Source organism: Dreissena polymorpha, chromosome 8 (genome assembly GCF_020536995.1).
Source record: "Dreissena polymorpha isolate Duluth1 chromosome 8, UMN_Dpol_1.0, whole genome shotgun sequence".
Lineage (NCBI taxonomy): Eukaryota > Metazoa > Mollusca > Bivalvia > Myida > Dreissenidae > Dreissena > Dreissena polymorpha.
In genome coordinates this window covers 63896543-63918104 of record NC_068362.1, presented here as the reverse complement: position 1 = coordinate 63918104, position 21562 = coordinate 63896543, and positions in this window count along the sequence as shown.

Genomic DNA, 21562 nt, shown 5'->3' with positions numbered 1-21562 from the left:
TATCCCTTGTTTCACTGTTCTTCCAATTAATGGCTGGGAAGTTACAGTCACCAGTAATCAATATATTGGAAAATGATTCTTCTTCAAATATGCTAATTTGCCTAAGTAATTTGTTCAATAAATCGTACTTTTCTTTGTCTGAAGATGCGCTTCTGTAACTATACAATTTATCGGTATCTTTAAGATTGATCTTGATGTAGCAATATTCACTGAACATTATATTTATGTCAATTTCTACCGCTTTCAGTTAACGTTTTGCATAGATCACAACACCTCTGGAATTTTTAATTGAAAAGTTTTCGGGAAACATATCATATCCATCTAGCGAAATTTTACTTTTCATAATTTCACTTTTCATTATTTCAAATCTGCTGTTTTTTCATAAAACCTCTGTTATCATAATGATGTCCGGCCTATCTGGCATGCATCTAGTTTTAAACTCATCTAGTTTGTTTATAAAACTGTCCGCGTTAGAATACACACATTTCAGATTACGATTTTTATATTTATCACCACGTTGATTAACAGGTTTCAACTTATTTATATTTTTAAAATGCTTATCACCAAAAGAACTTGAAGAATTCAACTTATTTACATTTTTAGGATGATTATCCTCAAAATTAATAACATTTTTAGGATGCTTATCCTCACAATTAGTAACAATATTTAACAAATGTACAGTTCCTGTTATTCTAGTCCTTTTTGGCGTTTTTTACAATTTTTCTTGCACAAGGGGGGCCCCGCACCAGGAAATGGTATTTTACCGAGTTGTCGTAACTTGTTTTCTCCTTGGCTAAGTCGATGGGCTTAGCCTTTGTTATGTCATGTGTCTCTCTAATTTTGCTTAGAACATTTGTACAATCCATATTTTGTAGTAAATGTAGGTTTTTCAACATTATTTTCTTGTTTTCAATGTTTTTAAATATAACTATTGTTGGTCTTGGTTTTTCAGATATTGCACGTTTTCCCCAGCCTTATTACGCTTTCATATCCTTCATGTTTTATCCCAAAAAATCCATCAAGTTGTCAATCATTTTCGTGTCGTTAATTGTTCTAGCTGTTGCATCCCTTTCGTCGCTTTTGTTTCAGACCGTGTATGATAATGTTTCTCTCCCTATTGGAGCTGTCCCTGATCTCATATGCCTGGTCCTGTACTGACTTTTTAATTTCTGATAATTTATTGTCCAGTAGATCGATCTCGAGTATGCTGGCCCCTTCATTAACAATTGGTTAAGGGTCTCCACTGATTGCTGTTTCCACTATTTTAGTTATTTGCTTATAGTCCACTTTTTTTCAGCATTTCCTCTTCCAGTTTTACTTTTCTTATTTCCATTTTATTCATCCATGCAGCACAACGTTCCTCTATGTCCCTTTCTTGCTTCACATTACGCATAACCTTTGCATCACAACTGGGGCAAAACCAATGGAAGAGCGGGTTCTTAAAGCTTTCGTAGTCCGCGTTTGATAATTTAAGGCATGTGGAGCAGTAATATTCGCTACAATACTCACATTGCATAATTTTTACTGAATCTTCAGTAAACTTTTTCTTACAAAGTTTACAAATCCAGCCTTCCGTAGACTCGTTTGGTGTACTGGGAGATACTGAATTCCACTTCGTGTTCCTGTTCTTTTTGCCTTGCTGTTGGTCTTGAGACATTATAGAGATTGCAAAGTCCCACAATAACAAAGTTATTATCAGCGTAAGCAAAAAGATTCTGCACAGCAATATATGGTAGTAAAAGTACCTTTTCTATTGGCGGGTATAAATTCCAAAATGGTGGCCACTATCGACCATGCTGGAATGATGAAATATAGTTCACTGTAGTCCAAAAGTACTTTCCTCTGTAATACCAGCGCTATCAATATGGATATAACTTAACTACACAGCTCCTTCTTGATGCGCCAACATTTACTCATTTCCATTCAGTTTTGCGCAATGACTTACTTGTCTTATGTAAATCCGGAAACGCAACTTCCAAGATGGCGCCCACCTTGCTCGAAATTGTCACTGCCTTTCGACGTAGCAAGGATATTAATTCCCAGTGAAATCCACGTAAATTCTTTGATTTGTACTACTAAATCCTCACAATTTCAGTTATCCATTCATATAAACTGTTATTTACCTTGAACTAGCGATTTCCAACCTGGCGTTAATCGCGATCGTATTAAGTTTCAAGATGGCGTTCACCAAGCCAATTTAGAATCCACAGAACATCCGAACTAATCCTTTGAATATACACTTTTTTCGACACACTCTCACTATATTAATTAACACTGCACTTAACATTATTAAATCAATTACATTTTTACGCTTTTTAATCACTTAAAGATATTATTTTAATATTTTGTTTGGCTTCGATCTAAAAACAGTTTTCCATTTACCGGAACCGGAAGCTCTTACCGGTTATATAAGCTGAGGTTAATTTAAACCATAAAAATCAAAAGACAACAATCTTGCTGTAGGATCTACTTGAAAATAAAACTATTGTTAATTGCTAAAAAAATTAGTTGACAAAGGACGCGAAACGGTTGTCACAACTAAAAGTCGTTTTTTATCGGAAACGACATCAGCGCCGGAATAGTCAAAATCGCATTCCCAGCCACAGGGAAATGTCTCGATCTTTTTACTATATACTATATGTACTAACAAAGGATACAACTAGATTTTATGTCCCCCATCACTATAGTGGGGGACATATTGTTTTTGCCATGTCTGTTGGTTTGTTTGTTTGTGTGTTTGTGTCTTTGCGTCAAACTTTAACATTTTCCATAACTTTTGCAATTTTGAAGATAGCAACTTGATATTTGGCATGCATGTGTATCTCATGGAGCTGCACATTTTGAGTGGTGAAAGGTCAAGGTCATCTTTCAAGGTCAAAGGTCAAATATATAGCTTCAAAGTGGCGCAGTAGGGGACATAGTGTTTCTGACAAACACATTTCTCGTTTAAACTTTCCAATGAAAGCAATTAAAATAACAAAAACGATTTATTTTCTTTGTTAATATTAGCTCAATCTCCTAACAAAATGCGAAATGTAACGTAATATTTGATTTTTTTTCATACAAAGACTGCTATTTTGCGCAAAAAAAGGCAAAAGCTATCCTAATCGACACGGGTTTGCAACACAAGGTAAACAAGTAATACCCCTTTAAAACATCGATAGGCGGCTATTTTGTATCATTTATTCCATATGCACTTACACAGTAGCAACCTTGTGAACAGATCGCGCGCGTGTTATTCATGACTTATTGATTTAAACTATATATTTTTAATACTGTACCATCAACTTCAGTAAACATTTCAAAAGTCGGCCATATTTGTTGTTTTTGTTTACAATGATCTCCTATACCCGACTTGTATGTAGTTGTCATATGTAAAGCCAGAAAGCAATATCGTTCGGTGGCGTTCTTTACAACAATGGCGATTGTAGCTGTGAACAATAAACGAGAAAACAATTTATGTTTTAAAACCAGACGAAATAATAGTTTATGGTAAGATAAAGTAATACGCCTGCGAAATAATTCAATGTTTTTTCAAATACCATCGGTAATCGCACGCACTTTTATTTCTTAGTGTTTTTTCAAGGGTGAAATTCAGAAAAATCATTGTTGCAAACCCGTGTCGACTGAATTTGTGGCTAGTTGTATCCCTTGTTAGTAAATATGTACATAGTAAAAATATTCAAGACTTTTCAATGTGTTCCCAGCCAAATATGTTTAAATATGTCTTTGGGGTATGTCTTTTAATCACAAACATTTGCAGATGCGATAAACAAATAATAGACAAACAAGAATGAATAGAGCTGGCTTCAGGAATATATTTAGTTACGTGTGCACGTTCAATAATTCACATGTAGCGAGTACCTGAAATCAATCGCATTCTCGGTCTCATGATGCAACGACGGAAGGGTACGATTTTCCAAATACAACTGTCACTCAGTCCCTGTAACCACTACGGCTCAACCACTATGTTTGAGCCTAACTCCTTCTTTGAAAACCACTAATCAATCGGGTTAACAGTATCCGGGTTCCGCGAGATATATGATTTGTATTTGATAGCTACATTTACTTGGTTTGTCTTGAAGCTAGACATGTTGCTACCACTCGTGAACTACTTCTTCTTTCCATCTGTTACAACTGACAATCAACATTCCGCACATATCATCAGCCTTCACTTTGACATAATTTGCAATGCGTCGTTCCTTAGTCTAAAAATACTGTTGCGTCCAGCAGCAGCACTCGTCGGATGCATTTCGTTTTCATAAAAAAGATATTGTGGTTTTAATAAAAGCTTTGGCGAATATATATCGCTATGTTTCTATACACATAATAGCGTGTGATGTTTCTGGATTCAATTTAAAGTACAATAGCTCTGTACCAAGAGTATGGTAAGCTATACATCCTTTCCAATGATTTCGAACATAAACATTTAACAAAACTGTTTACAAACGGGCTTATGTTACCTGAAATAAACAATAGTTTCCTTCCTTAGAACTTATACCGTATCATCATACAGTGTTTTTTTCCGGACGGCTTTAGCTCTATCTGGTAAAACATTTGTTTCAATTCTTCCCGCATCTTTAAAGTCGCTAGTTCCAAATGTTTAATTTTACTAAGATCGTTTTCATATGGCATTTCAGGCTCCTGTGCAATTTCGAATGACATCTGCAACAACGACGTTCCTAAACTCGTGTCATCATTCTCAGTAGTGTGAAACGTTTCGTTCGACGACGTCGTTCTTTCGTCAAAATTAGCATGATCTATCCGGGTTGGAACAAAAACAGTGAGTTGATTTCAACATGTCTGTCACATTGATGATTTTTTTTTCAATTTCGAAGAGTCGTAGTCTTTAAATGTTGGATCTCTGAAGCTCTCGGCAACAGTGTTTAGGTTAAACAACGCGTCTTGAAATGTGCTGCATATGTCTGTTGCAGAAACCCACAATGCCTCTGTTTTTAACTGAAAATAAATCAAAAAATAAAATAAAAGGATACACTAATCATATTGCAATAGAAACAAAATGGTTTGTTCTTAAATTACGAAAACAATAAAGGTCATACATATTACAATTTTCAAATCAAAACAAATAGTGAAGTAATTAAAGAAACATGCATTTGAAAAAATATAGTTGGTAAATATCAAGGTAAAATGGTTTTAAGTTCACTTATGATAAAACATAGCAGTACTGTTCCCTGGTGGTCTGGACTAAAATATGTATCTAAGTTTGTCAGGTGCAGATGTCCTCTAACAGTTTTGCCAAAACAAAACACCATTGAGTGTTGTGATCAGACAAAACACAACTGACCAAACTTTTCTAGTTAAACATATGTTTTATAAAGTTGTCAATACCGATAATTATATTATTTCGGTTCGTCGAATGTGTGGCTTCTTGTCAATAATATTGTTTTGCATTGGCAATTGGATATTTTGGAGACGTGAAGCGGGGCGTGGATCGCTAATCGTGCATTTTATATAGGGATTTGCATAGCAAGGTAATTGCTAATAAAACATTAATGATGTCCGCTCAAATAATTATGTTTCTTACATTTTATTCAGGCAAGTAATGTAAGGTAAGTCACACGCAGTCTTTTATCGAGGATACAAGTCGTGCAAAGTTATGCAAATGAATCATTCAATAATTTCATAAACATTTAATTGCAATTGTAATAATTCTTGGTCTTATGGAAATTCTTTTTGATACGTGAATACTATGTACCGTGTGCATCTAGATATGGGTATTTTCAGCAATAATGACTTTAGTTTCCAATGTTCCTGACACAACCGTATCAATCATATTGCTAAACAATTATGTTTGTAATTGGAATCTTTCCCGAACAAAAATAATCTTTAGCAATTTGTACCAAAATTGTCAATAAATTGGTAATAAATCTGGGAAATCCAAATCATTAGCCCCTTTTATTATCAATATATTTAATGAATAAGCAATACATTGGTTTGTTCAGTGAAAGCCCTAACCCTATTTATTGTCAACTCATTATTTAAACCCGATGTCTGTACAATTTATTTGAGAAAGAAAATGCATAGAGTACTCTTAATTGCCAATCCATTGCAGCAGAAATATGTTTAGTACTATTTATTGCCAAATCACTATAGATAGAAATAAATCATGCACTATTTATTGCCAATTCATTATAAATCAAAATTAATAGAGCACTATTTATTGCCTATTCATTATAGATAGAAAAAAGAGCACTATTTACATGTATTGCCTATTCATTATACTTAAACATATGTCTTGCACTATTTTAATGCATAATCATTATATTTGCGCACTGAAAATCATTTCCTGCTAACTCAAACATTATTTGTAAATATCATTAAATTGGTAGATTTTATTTTAAATAACAAAGCCATAAAAAGCTGGTTTCCAGCAATTTCAACATGATTAATTTATACAACTAGGCCTGATTACAATTCTTGTTTATCAGAAGACCAATCATCTCCATACATACGGACTTCAATACTTATTCAAATATATAATTTTGGCAGAAAAACTGATGAAGATCCAAGATATTTGCAGTTATATCTTCAATAAATTAGGGTCTTAGACGCTACATTCCTCAATGCAGACGATCCAGCGAACACGAAAGCAAAATTTGTTTTTCTATGAAAATGAATATTTCTTTGCTTTTCGATCCTTTTAAAAAAGTATGGTCAAACTACAAAACACAGTCAATGAGAAACACACATATACTTCTAGCAATTTGTATACATTTTTAACAAAAATGTTGGTTTTAATGAAAATGACTCTAACCATATTAAAATCATGCTTCTTTTACAAAGACAAAGTCAAAGCGTCATTATGTGAGTCAAATGACAGCCCAAATAAAACAACAGTTTTGGCAATCGCAATTGGTTCATGTTTTAATTACAAGTTTCTTTCAAACTTATTTTGATCTGCTGCAAAATAGATGCGCTTGTCTACATCAATACAAACACACATCTCTAAAATGTCACAGGCCTCCACACTGCAATTCCTCTTGGAAGGTTTAAAATACTGAAATTGTGTTGAGTCAATTTCCAAACAATTTGTGGACAATAAGTCCAGGTCACTGTTTTTACATTCAAGGAAAAAATTGACGTCATCTGACTCCAAGATTTCAATGCATGCAAATAATTTTATGGATTCATCTTTACTTTATTTACCATAACAAAGTACAAACCCATAACATATGCTGCCATTCAAACTAAACTTAACTGAATCAGAATTTCTCTTTTGCACTCTTGCATATAACTTACTTTAGAAAACTACCCCATTGATTTTCATTCTTTTATAAAACAGTATATTAACATCAACATTTCTCAATGCACGAATCCTCTAAACATAACTTCCGTTAAAATGTCCAGTTGTTTCTTAAAAGGCTTTCCCATGGTAGTAATGTCTTCGTAATGCTGAAATCCATTTTTTGTGAACGACTTGACAAAATTGTATGCCATATCAGTAGACCTTACAGCATTACAAATAGATGGGAGTAATGGGTATATATTCACAGCATTTGCTATTTGTACGTCAATATATTGAGTACCATGAAACATTGTAAGTAAGTCTCCATTTGCTCATTCAAAGGCAAAACAAGAGTAGCTCCATAATGGACCAAGTTCTTTGACCATTGCAGGCAGATGAAGCAAAGAATGAGCATTAAGGGTCAAACATTTTTCACTATATAAATATGGTAGCATGAAAACAAAATACTGTAATAATATTTCTGCCTGATCTATATCCTTGAGAGAAATACTTGATTGGTTTAACAAAAAACTTGTACAAGTGCATAGTAGTGATAAAGGTATTTCATTTGCAAAACTTCGTGTAAACATGGAATTGAATAATACAAAAATCATGCCCTATGTTCTGATGCTTTACACAATTGTATATGTTAAGAAACTGCTCTAGGCGTCCTAGTTATGAAATGAGGCACTTTGATTTAAAACAACCTGTCATTAACTTTCTTCACATCTTTATGAATAGTATAAGTCTCCTGTGAGTTTCCAGAACTAAACCATAGTTTTATGAACATTCTATTTAGCCCTAAATTGATAATATGCATATAATCCTTTGCCACACTTGTGACACAATCAAATAGTGGACAACACATAAACACAGATGGTCCATTTATTCCATTTACATGCTTGACAGTTGCATTTATTGCTTGTCTATAATAAAAAAACCTCTTCATGTTTCCTTTCTGGTTCAGTGGGTTTTTCTTGGTTGTAGGGAAATATTCTGACATTACCTCCTTTTGCTGATCTGTGATTGACTCCTGACTGGTAGCACTTTATACATGAATGTTCTCCAGTATGTTACATCATATGTAGCACTGCACTCATTGCAGGAAATATTCTGACATTACCTCCTTTCGCTTATCTGTGATTGATCCCTGACTGGTAGCACTTTATACATGAATATTCTCCAGTATGTTACATCATATGTAGCACTGCACTCATCGCAGGAAGATCACAAGACATACAGTGCAGATATCATCTAATGTGCAGATTGTGAAATCGAACACCATCGTCTAGGATATTCAATGAATCTATCATTGGAATTAAAAAGGAATTCATAATTGGTTTGGTTGGACCACACCACAAACCAGCTAGCAGCATTACCTCTCTGTCTGTTCTCATTCTGAAGGGCAACTCATGAACCATCAGGAAAATTGGCCAAATAGAAGTGTTTGAAGATTTGAAAATCTGCACTCCATCTGTATTAAATACAAATGACAATTTTTTTATATGACTCGGCACTGTCAGGAAACAGTTTCCTATACTTATCACCATTATAATTATATATCCTCAATATTTCCAGCTTTCTTTTTTTTTCTCCTTGAGGGTGTTTTGATCCCATCCAGAAAGTCATTTCTCTTACACAAGTTTTTCAGTTGAGTGATGATGTCTTGTTCAATAGATGAACTCTGTTTTTCTAGTTAAATTTTTATTGCATAAGGGATTTGAACAAACATTTTCAATTTCATTACATGTCTGGTCACATCCTAAACAATAAAAATGTTGTTTTTTTAATCCAGCTGTAGAAAAATCTTTGTTTAAAGCCTTTTTGAATCTATGAAAACTCTTGAATACTGGATAAGAAACTATTAAATGCAAATTTCTAAGTGTCAGTAGATCTCCTAACTGACTTGATGTTAAACATTGAGCAATTGTATACATTCATATAATTAGAATGCTTGATTTTAGTGTCAGTGTGTGTCCGGGACCCAGATGTTGATTTAGTAATACGGGTTCCACAGTTTCGACATCGCTATTTACTTCGGAATCTGAACTTTCAGTTGCGTGATGTAATTCATCGATCAATCTATTAACAAGACTGTCATCCGGACTATACATCACACCATCAGTTTCTGAAGTGTCATATCCTATCTTCTTATCTCCATCATCATCTGAATGTTTTTTCAATGAATTTTGAATTCATCAGCTTCTGTTTTAATAAAAAGATTATGATTATTGATTGAATACTCTGTTGTCACTTTAAGATTGACATTTAAGTCTGAGGCTGCAGTTCCAGCAATGTCAATTATGTGTGCATTTTAGAATCAGTGTTTACAGAAAAATTAGTTAATGTTGCATGTTGGTCTCATGTTTTTTCTGTGTTCTGAGAAATGTGATCATATGTGTTCTTATCCACATTAAACCCTTGAGTTTTGTTCACTCTTCTTTTGTAAGACTTGGGACGAACTTGATTTCTAATTTTGTAATGATCTTTGCCTCTGCAAAATAGAAATGCATACAGTATATTCATGTGTGGTAAGACGTCTCCACTACGGTACGACAACTCCTAGCACAAAGTTCCCATTGTATTATGACTTCTTAAATTACCATAAATTAGGATGTCATTTCAATTTAAAATTTAAACTATGATATTTCAAACCAACATTTTAAGCAATCAGGTAATGTCATGTGCACACTTAACAAAAAATCATACATTATAATTGCATCAATGTTCAATTTGTACATAGATTCAATATGTACATAGATTTAAAACGTCGCTTCAAAGATATATGTGATAAAACTAAATACGAATTTTATAACAAAAAACTCGATGACCTGGTTAAAAGTGTTAAATGTCCGCGATCATTTTGGAAAAAAAATAAAATTCTTAACAGGAAGACAAAACCCCATGAACATCGCGAATATATCCGAAAGTGATTGGTACGAACACTTTAAATCCTTGTTTAGCGCGAACTTAGATAGCGTGGATATTCATGTTAATCTCCCCAATGACGATCTAAGCGAAATTAAAGACGCTATATTCAATGAGGAAATATCGGAAGAAGAAATACTTATTAGCGTTAAAAGCCTAAGTGCGTCAAAAAGCGCCGGTCCGGATGGAATACCCCCTCAGTTTTTCATCCAAGCGAACGAAACCATTATGCCAGTAATGTTAGCGCTCTTCAATCAAATATTTTTCACAGGTATATACCCAGATTGCTGGAGTTCGGCAATAATAATCCCAATCCACAAAAAGGGTGATATTAATTCGCCGTCTAATTATAGAGGGATCTCACTACTAGACATATTTGGTAAAATATTTACTAACATAATAAATTGACGTCTAACCTTTTTCGCAAATGTTTACTCGAAAATAAACGAGGCGCAAGCGGGCTTTAGGGCGGTTTATTCAACCACCGAAAACGCCATTGTTCTTCAGACTTTGATTTACAAAACCTTATCGAAAAAGCGCCGGAAACTTTATTTAGCTTTTATTGACTTTAAAGCCGCATTTGATTCTGTGGTGAGATACAAGTTATGGGAAGTCTTGATTCATTCGAATGTCAAAGGTAACTTACTAAATGTGCTAAAAGGGATATATAAAACCGTGAAAGCGCGCGTTCGTACTAACGTTGGATAAACGGAGCAATTTGAGAGTAAGATAGGCTTAAAACAGGGCTGTTTGGCTTCGCCAAAATTGTTTTCATTTTTCATAAACGAAGTTATCACGTACCTAAAAAATAAATGCATACGTGGAATCCAACTTAAACCGTGTGATATTGCAATTTTTAGCCTTATGTTCACTGACGACGTCGCACTTCTGGCCGACACAATAGTGGGCCTACAAAGACAACTGAACCTACCCCACGAATTTTGTACCAAGTTTCATTTAACTGTAAATATCGATAAAAGTAATGAGAAATGGTTCTTTAACGGTAATTTGTTGTCCGTGGAACAGACATTTTACTTATGTGGGCGTATCGTTTTCCTCGTCCTTGTCGCTCACGCATATGGCTGAAGAAAATAGTATTAAAGAAAAACGGGCAGTAAACAGTATTCTATCATCTATGTCCAATTATGGCCAACTGCCAAATTCAATTTTCTTTAAACTGTTTGACTCGAAAGTCGTACTAATTTTACTTTACGGTTGTGAATTGTGGGGTTTCAAAACAAGAGATTGCATTGAACAAATACAACGTTTTGCTTGTAAGAGATACGAATGTTTAAATAAAAGAACACCTAATTCTGTCACACTTGGTGACTGTGGTCGTCACCCACTATGTATTAATGCGCAGATAAGGTGTTTAAAATTCTGGCTTAAAATACTTAAAATGCCTGACCTTAGATATGTACGAAAATGTTACGATTATTTACTTGATACTACGAACCATCGAACTGTGAATTGGGCAATGGAAATTAAACATTTATTGCATTAAAACGGGTTTGGATACGTTAGGAACAACGTTCATGGTCCACATTTAAGCACTTTTTTAAACGAATTTACGATGCGTCTTAGAGACCAATACATCCAATCATGGAGATAAACTATTAAAAATTCACCAAAACTGAGTGTGTATAAACATATAAAGTCATCGTGCAGTCATGAAAGGTACCTTGACATTCTATGCATACGAAAATACAGGCATTGTTATTCGCAATTCAGATCAGGTCACCATGAGCTTGAACTAGAAAAGGGGCCGGTATTTTAATATCCCAAAACACGAAAGAATTTCTGAAGTTTGTAATTGAAAACATGTTGAAAAGGAATATCATTTTGTTTTTATATATCCAAAGTTTAAGGACCTAAGGGCACGATTAATTCCGAGTAAATTTCGTATTAACCCCAATGTAATGAAATTTCACATATTAATGTCAAGTCAAAATGAAACTTACATTAAGGACCTAGCATCGTATATTTAACTTGCTTTAGTTAGACGGAAGGAATTACTTACGTTGTAGGGTAGCTAATTATCTTTTACTACCTTGTCCATCATGCTAACTCTTAACCGATTCATGCGTGATAATTTTATGTGCACACATGCTTTTGTATATATGCAATTATGTTCCATAACTTGTGTCAGGGGCCGGTGGCCTGTATATCACAATAAACCTGTGTTGTTGTTGTTGTTGTTGCATCGAACAATGCTTATATTGATATAATTCTCTCATCAAAATTTTAAACTTATACTGAAATAAAATTAGATTTACAGGTCGCATGCGATCGGTCAAAATCTACACATAGATTTTGTAACCATGTTAATTTTCTCATTCGACAATAAAAAAATATTGAATTTACTTGTGCCATTTTTAATGCCATTTTAATAATGTATAAATCCATGCCGAGATCGATGTTCGAAAATATTTATCCGAATCATATATGTGACGTTCGCAGCGATTTTGGGTATTGTTGCGCAAATGACGTTGTTGAGAAAAACGTGATTTTGAAATGTCAATTAGATTATGGCCAATTACACACTTTTAATAACTGCAATTCCATCTAAAAAGATGTGTATACCCTTAATTACTAATAATAATACATCACACGCACTGGCAATATTGTTTAAATGACATTAAATTACTATAAACTACGATATAGACAACAGACCTTAGAATATTTGTCGTAGTATTTGCCCTTGTCAGATTTCCAACATGGCGATGTCAATCAGTGAGATAGCTACAGAAACTTCAGCGAACAGTTTATATAGTATTTGCAGACCTTTGCCCTGCAGCGAACCCCATATCGAAAGTCAACCAGAGTCGTAACATATTTATGTCACGCTATAAATCAAAGACAGTATTTTTTCTTTGATACATGTCTACATATATTGGTGAATGAATATAAATTACTGCATCGGGGCATATTTTAAGGTTCAAATGTTTCAAATGCATTTACAATAGATAAAAATAACTCTAATCAACCTGAGATTCACAATGTTGTCGCAATTGTTGCTTTGTCACGTGACGAGTTTTCATTTTGATACTTTCGGATCGAACTTGTAATTTTTTGCTGAAATTGTAAACATGACTTGCGTTTTCTGAAATCTATTATTTGTGAATTAACAACTTACGTCTGGTGGATTAAAAGACTGATTTCAAAGTGAAGCAGGTAATTTTAAATAATGTTTTCTTTGAGTTTGTTTTTATACTTCAATTTGTTTACAAAACAAGCAAGACTAATTTAAAATACCGGGAAATGTTATTCTGAATTTGAAAACACTTGAGCACATGGTATGTTACTCAAAATAGAAATAACGTCATATGACCGTGAACTTTCGGGAGATTCGCATTTAAAAAATGTCTGTCACATCGTTGTTTTTCTCGATATGTTAGAGCAGAAAAGATAAATTTCAAATGTTTAAGATAGTATTTTGTGAAAGAATATATCATTTAAATGTGAAAAATGTCAATTTTTCCGTTAAGTGGTTGATTTGGGCCAATAACTGCATTTAAAAGCTATTTTGGACCGGTCTTTGTTAACTGCCAACTTTTCGGGAATTTCTGGTTGACTTACCTAATGGAGTTGTTCCATAACTTTAAAGTCGCGCCAGTCAAAAATCATAAAAAGCGACATTTAAAGCTACGGTAGCCTGAACTACGAGTGAGAGCGAAATAACTGGCTTAGTGTTAATAATACGTACCTGACACGGCTGATTAATGGAAGGATACATCTCGGAAAGGTATTTATTGATTTTACGGCAGTTGTCACGTTAACAATTTGTTTGAATTAGTGAGAAAACGAGCAAAAGAATTAACCCGGAAGTGAAATTCTGATATTTTTAGGTCGAAATTATTTTTTACTTATTCATAGCAACATCAATATAAACGGAAGGAAATGTCAAAATGTAAACAAATGACACAACAAAGTCAAGGTTCCACGATTCCTTATGAATATAGTCAAGACAGTAATTTTTTAGATGAAATTCATGAGGCTGAATCTCTTTACTTTGATGATACTGTCTTACAACCCCAATGCCCAATCAAAGCCATACATGAATATTCAGAATATTCAGTATCATATGAAAGTTAACTTGATGTAGGTGATGAGTCAGATTATTCTGATGATGATGTTCCCTCAGATTTCCTTCATCAATATAACGCTTCTTCCATTGAATGTTCTGCACAAGACACCAGTAACAAAAAACAAGTTGAAGAATTCATTGACAAGTCATGTTACTGTAAGCATCTGTACCAAAACCATTGCAGTGAAGTTATAAGCATCACTGACATAATTGAAATCAGCGATTCTTGTTTGACATTAAGCAATGCACATTTAGATTTGGTTGTAAAATCAGCCGTTCTATGTCATCGCAACACTGCCAATCCTACTTGTGACTCCGGCCAAGTCAGTAAGCAACGACAACGACCTTATTAAAAATACTTTATTAAAGGAAAGTCTGTTAAGCTACATTTTGTTTTGCATATTCAATAAGTAAAAACAAATTGCAAGCCATTGCTACTTCACTTGACAATGAAGGACTCGTACCACGAATTATGGTAACAAAAACAAAATGCCACATAACACCATACCGTTTAATGAAAAATTGTATGTTGTCAAGTTCATTAAACAATATGCTAACGACAATGCTCTTCCATTACCTGGCAGGCTGCCATATATGATAAAATTGAAAGTTTTATTGCTGCCCTCAGATTAAACTAAGCAAGACATTTTTAATTACCTGCAAGAGTTATCCAAGGACTCCTGAGTTGGATCAGTCCATGGCACATACAGTTCATTCTACAGGTTATGGAATGAATTTTGTTCCAACATTATCATTGGTCAGCAAAAAACTGACTTATGTAATAAGTGTGAAAATTTATCATCTTCATTAACTCAAAGTGGGATGCTTGATGATAATGAAAAAATTAGAAATACTTAACTTGTATGAAAAGCATGTACATTCTGCAACAACTCAAAGAGAGGCGTATCGAGCACAGTGTGCAGATGCAAAACTAACTTGCTTCACACACACAGTGATTGAAGATTTGTTTGTTTGTTAGCTGAAAAATAGACCATGTAGTTGAATCAAAATTATTTTCGGTTATGACACAATGTTTAAGGTTGAACTAAGAAATTAGATTTTTGTAGAACCAATATGAATATGTTTGCAATGACTTACAAACAAAATATCACAAAGTGTGCACCGTATTAACCCATTTATGCCTAGTGGACTCTCCAATCCTTCTAAATTTGATCAATTTATTTCCAAAATTAGGGATGTCGAGTATATTTATTTCTATACTTAGAATATTTCTTACAGAAATTCCTTTAAGCAAACAGCGCAGACCATGATTAGAGGCCGCATCATGCGGCGTCTCATCAGGGTCTACGTTGTTTGACAGAGCCTTTTTTCTAGACGCTAGGCATAAATGGGCTAATTACATGATACAATAAATAATTAATCAATATGAAAGTATATGACTTTCTAAACTTGTTTTCAGGATCAGAGCCGTGTTCATTAATTTGAGGACCCGTATATTACACATTTGATTATGCACAACAAGTTCATATTCCAAATCACTCTCTTAAGGTAAACACAGATATATATTAAATTCAGCTTTGAAGTTGGAAAGTTATCACCAAATTTGGTTTACACATGCTATTTTCCCTAATATTTAAAGGCTAGGGTTCCTTTAAACAAGCCTTATAAAAAACATGTAATGTATACAAATGAATATGCTCTGTCACTCTTCCAAAAATGTATTTATTTATTACGTATTAAACGAAATGAGTGTTGATTTGATACATTTATTATACAAGTAAAACGTAACTGAAAAAGCATTCATTGATGTATTACAACTCTATGCATTTCAGGTTGGTACAATCTTCTTCAGATCGCCTAAAAGATAGAAGTGTTTGGTGTGTGCTCTGAAGGAAAGGTTATTGAGATTCATGTAATACATGTAGATTAGTTAAATAAAAGATGACGTATTCATTCGTAATAAGTCAGTGCATAAATTAAATGCATGTGATATGGTAAATAAATGGTATAAGGAAAGGTAATTGAGATTCATGTAATACATGTAGATTAGTTAAATAAAAGATGACGTATTCATTTGTAATAAGTCAGTGCATAAATTAAATTCATGTGATATGGTAAATAAATTGTATAAAAGACTAATCGTTTTTTATGTTATTTTTTCATTACAGGAAATCAAGTATTCTACATAGCTGAAGAGTTTAGATCACCAGGTAAAGGTGCCAACACTGTGGTCAGCTATCTGCACCACTACTTCCAGTGCTATGGGGCAGGTGAGGCACATGCACTCCTTCATGCCGATAACTGCAGTGGCCAAAACAAGAACACAGTCGTTTTGTGGTATTTAATGTGGAGAATATCCAAATGTGTGTATTAAAAAAGCCATGTTTGGTTATATTGATTGTTTATTTATTCCATGCCTTATAAATAAATATTTTGATAGTATTAAGTTATAGTTAATAAGGGTTAACAGATAAGATAGACTTAATTGGACCAATTCAAATTTTGAAGTGAAAAATTCCATTCAATTTTTAATGTAATTATTATTTTAGGTTTGCATCACAAAATTGAGTGCAGCATGATGATAGCTGGACACACCAAATTCGCTCCGGATCAACACTTCTGCATTTGGAAGAACAAGTGGGGATGCAGAAATTTTGCAGGTAATTCTGCCACTATCAAAGACTGAGTACCATGTTGGACATATTTTAGTTTGGATACATAGTTAATATACACGCATTTTAGTTGAAAAGTAAATACGCTCCTAATTACATACATGATGTAAAAAATATTTGCTTAAAATGAAATCGCGTTTATAGAATAATTTTTAAGAATCACTTTGTTAGTATCTTGATATTGGAAAACTGTTTTGTTTCATTTTTCACGGTTAGATTTTCATCAAACAATTTCTTCAGTCTTGACTTCTAATGAGTGCACTTAGTTGTTATTCTAATGAAATGAATTAAATTTGTTATGCTCCGTATTACAGGATTAGTAAACAGCGTAGAAAAATCGTCCCGCAACGAGCACAACCTACCACACATTGTAGATGATAATTTTGATTTCCATGACTGGCGGCTCTGCTTAATCAAGTGCTTCGTGCCTTTGAAGGGACTTTTGAGGTATCCCAAGTTTCTGTTCTGCTCAACAAAACCTGGTTTAGTTTCATGAAATCAACCTCACAATGGTGATGTAATACAAATAAGCTTATTAAAAATGAATAAGCTCAAATGACATTCTCCAGTCACAATTGCCAGTGACAATCTCAGGACCAGGCCTTACACATGAACGAAAGTGGTACATGTACGATCATATACGGGAATTTTGCAGGTCACAGGTAACAAAAGACTCTACCTTCCCATTGCTTAATGTTGAAAGGCCCGGTAAAGCCACAAAGAAACGCAAAGAGTAATGTTTTGATGTTGAAGTAATATTGAATGTTCATGATTTGACATTTTTGACTTTTCCTTGATTTTCATACTCTGTACATAGACAAATTACAGATAACTTATGTACATGTAATGTATGTGTTTGTAAGAAATTGTTCCAGTGCTGTTTAACAATTTTAAACGGTAAACACATTATTTATGTATTTGTAAGACATTCGAGAGTCGTTTAATATTTTGTTCAATTAATCTGCAAATTTACTTTGAATAGTATATGTGTAATATTGTACTACCAGGCTGGTATTTGCTTGTTTGATTTTTTGACAGGTTTTGTAATGCAAATATGTATGGATATGTGCCTACAATTTAGCACAGAATGCCACTACCCATGATTTTAAAGAAGTGTTTTTTTCAGGCTAAATTATTTATAAAATTGTTATCAACCTGTAATCAACTTTCAAAAAAGATGTGAAGTGAATGACTTAATGATCAGTTGTAAATATGTAAAATGTTACTATAGGTTTGTGGTGTTCTGGATGACTATTTTGCCCAATAATTTGAAGACAAATGTATTGTTATCACTGAGTAATGTAATATTTTAAGCACAGTGCTTCTTTAACATTACATAGAATACATTGCAATGTAGTGTTTATCATGTTATTGCGTTTATTGTATCTTTGTTATTTGAATAATATTGTAACTTTTATTTGTCCTATTATTTATTAGTTTCCATGGTAACCAATAATAATTCTTATCTGATATTCTTATTATGTGATTTATAAAAATGATTCTGATTTCCAATGGCAATAATGCACATATTACACATATGTGAAACGTGTGGTCAAACACCTTAAGTGAGCATGTTATGTTTGCACATTTACTGCCCACTCAAAAAACATGCTGTAGTATTTTTATCAATGGTATACTCATGATATTTTCGAAAGTTACTCATGAAGTATTAAGATTTTATTATAAATTTTCATATAAAATTTCCATACGCATTTCTATTCGTATAGTAAATAAATAATTAAAGAAAAATCTTTTTTTTTTTTGAAAAAAAAATCATTTTTCAGATTCTGTTACCATGGTAACCATATTTATAAAATGGTATTACGGTACACAAATGTATTGCTTGTATGTGTAGAATTAAGTAATTATGGGATAAAAAAGCATCTATTGCTGCATATTGTTTATTTCCTAGTGTTTGTCTTATGTTTATTGTTTGGAAGCATATTTGCGGCAAATGAGTAACTTTGCAGTAGACAGTGGCCTTACGTTAAGGTCAATATCTCGAAAACTAACAATGATAGCAACCTATTGTTTGCATTTTGTTTCTTAAAGATAGCGGAAATTAAATATGCAAAAAACCTGAAAATGTGATTTTTTAACCATAATACTCATTTTTGAAGCAACTGCCACATATAAGATACATGTAAAATAGAAATATTCAAAAGATCATTACTCGAAGATCTTACCTTTTCCCAAATCGTTTCCACAATCCATCTTATGTTTGATAACTGTTTAATAGTACTAGAATATGTCTTTTTTCACTCACACATATAGTTTTGTCTAAATGATAACTCGGTCGTTATTGTTGTTGTTGCATGCGAATGGTTGTTTGATTTGCTCGTTTCGACATACGCAGTCATGATATAATCGGGTACCAGCGGTAACACCAAGCTGATTGAAGGTCCGCTAAGACAATTTTTGGAATTCAAACAGACGATTTTAGTAGTGCTTGGTTGCTTTAAAAAGGATGTTTTTTACACACACACGCGCAATATATATATTCCCAGACAATCTAATCTAAAATTCATGTAGTTTTTTAATAGATGTATTGTAGTGTAATGGCTATAGTACATTCTTTTTTCCTACTGGGTTATATATGTATGTCATGTCTTTGTTTTTCTAAGTTTTGCATGTTTGTACTTAGATAATACTCATTATTATATAATAGTTAACCATCAATTAATATGTATCTCTACACATTAGAAAAACTTAAATGACAAATTGCTATTTAATGTCTTCAATTGATATTATTTTCGGTAAATCTTTTTTATGAAAGTTTAGCTCTCAAAAGGCATTCATGCATGTTAAGTGTTCGGTGAGCTTTTTTTTATATCGGACTCTCCTCCGTCATTCACATACAATGTTATTGTCATCAATAAGCCCATAATTAAACGGAAAGCTTCGAAATTGTAAAGGTAAACGTTTTCATGCGGTCAGTCGATCTTCTGTCGTACACATTTGATTACAAGTCAGTTTGTGCAATCATTATATTATACATTCTTTCATTTGTATAAATATATATGTGTGCAAATAACTAATGCTATTTTGTACAACTGTTATATGATATGTAAATATATAGGTAAATAACTAATATTGAAAAAGGCACCTGATATGTACATTTACGCAAAACCAAACACTGCGTATGTGTTCATTCTTTTATAAGAATTATAGAGCTACAACTAATATTCTAAAGATAAAAAAAAACATAGTTACATATTATTTAACATACATTTTTATGTTCACTCACATGTTGCGTTTATTTCGATCTCCTTATTTGAAGCGTATAACATTTTTGAAACATATTCACACTTCCATATCATTTTTCTCCGAAAGATACCCTCCATTATTTCTGGTCTAAGACATAAAGGCTATATTCTTTTCCTTCAAATACTTCCAAACGATTTCATCATCAAAACTACATGTTGTTGTATCTATAGCTTACCATCTGTACGTGCAGATATCTAATATAATGTATAATGCCCCACCATTAACCGGCTAAATATTTCTTTGTAATGTATTATATGTGGAATGATTGGCATGTTGCCTTTTTTCCTGAATAAAGCATATCTATACATTCTGCATATATACTCTGCATATATATATGGCCTCAAAATATGTGTTAATGAACATGTATTAACAAAAACAACGCCTTATTATTATAAAGCCCATGCATAAAAAATCTCTGTATCAAACCAATACATTAAATAAAAATTACAGGAACAAATTAATACTTTCTTACATTTAAATTTCCATCATATTTTTTCAGAATTTATTAACACTTTTTATTGCAGACTTGTTAACCTGATTTATTGTCAATTTATTTCATATAGGCTTTGCACTTAAGTCTCAGTTTATTGCCAGTTTATTGACCGTATTGACATAACATATACCCTATTTATTGCCAATTCATTTATCATGCATTTATTGATCCAATTTTTGCCACTTTATTGCATATTTATTAGCTTATTTGCATGTGATTTGCTTTGGCAATAACTTTGCAATAAATAGCTTATTTATTGACTATTAGTTAACCATATTAATTCTCATTTTTTGTTTGGGTTATATTATTTGCGTTTGACAAAAGTAATCAACATGTTTCATAGATTCTTGCTTCTTTAGCGAAATGTTTGGCTTGTCTCAGTTAAATGAGATGTATTGTTCACGTTTATAGGGATAATACACGTTTTCAAGCGAGGGCATGATCATCTGAGGGCGTTCGAATAATCCGTTCTTGCCCGAGTGCGCAGCACGAGGGCAGGACGGATTTTGAGAGCGCCCGCAGATGATCATGTCCGAGCAAATGTGTATTTTCGCTATTATTGCATAAACAAATCACACGTACCACAATAAATTTAAATAACATTGAAAACAATGTGTCTTGTTCATTCGACATCGATAAAATAATGCGATTATTTGATTTGACGTCATACAGTTCAAGGTTGTGTTATACATATGCCTCACAATCGGCTGAGAAATGAGGAATTATTTTGGAATTTATTGGTCATGACGGAAAAATATATCGTCAGAATAAGTCATTGTGTTCATGGATGTTTCATTCGTACAGGTCTGTCTTATTTCGTTCCAACTAAACTTTCTAAAAATTAATACTGCCAGCATATTGTCACTGAAGTATTTCAAGCATACAACAGGAACGTTTAAGGTACATAA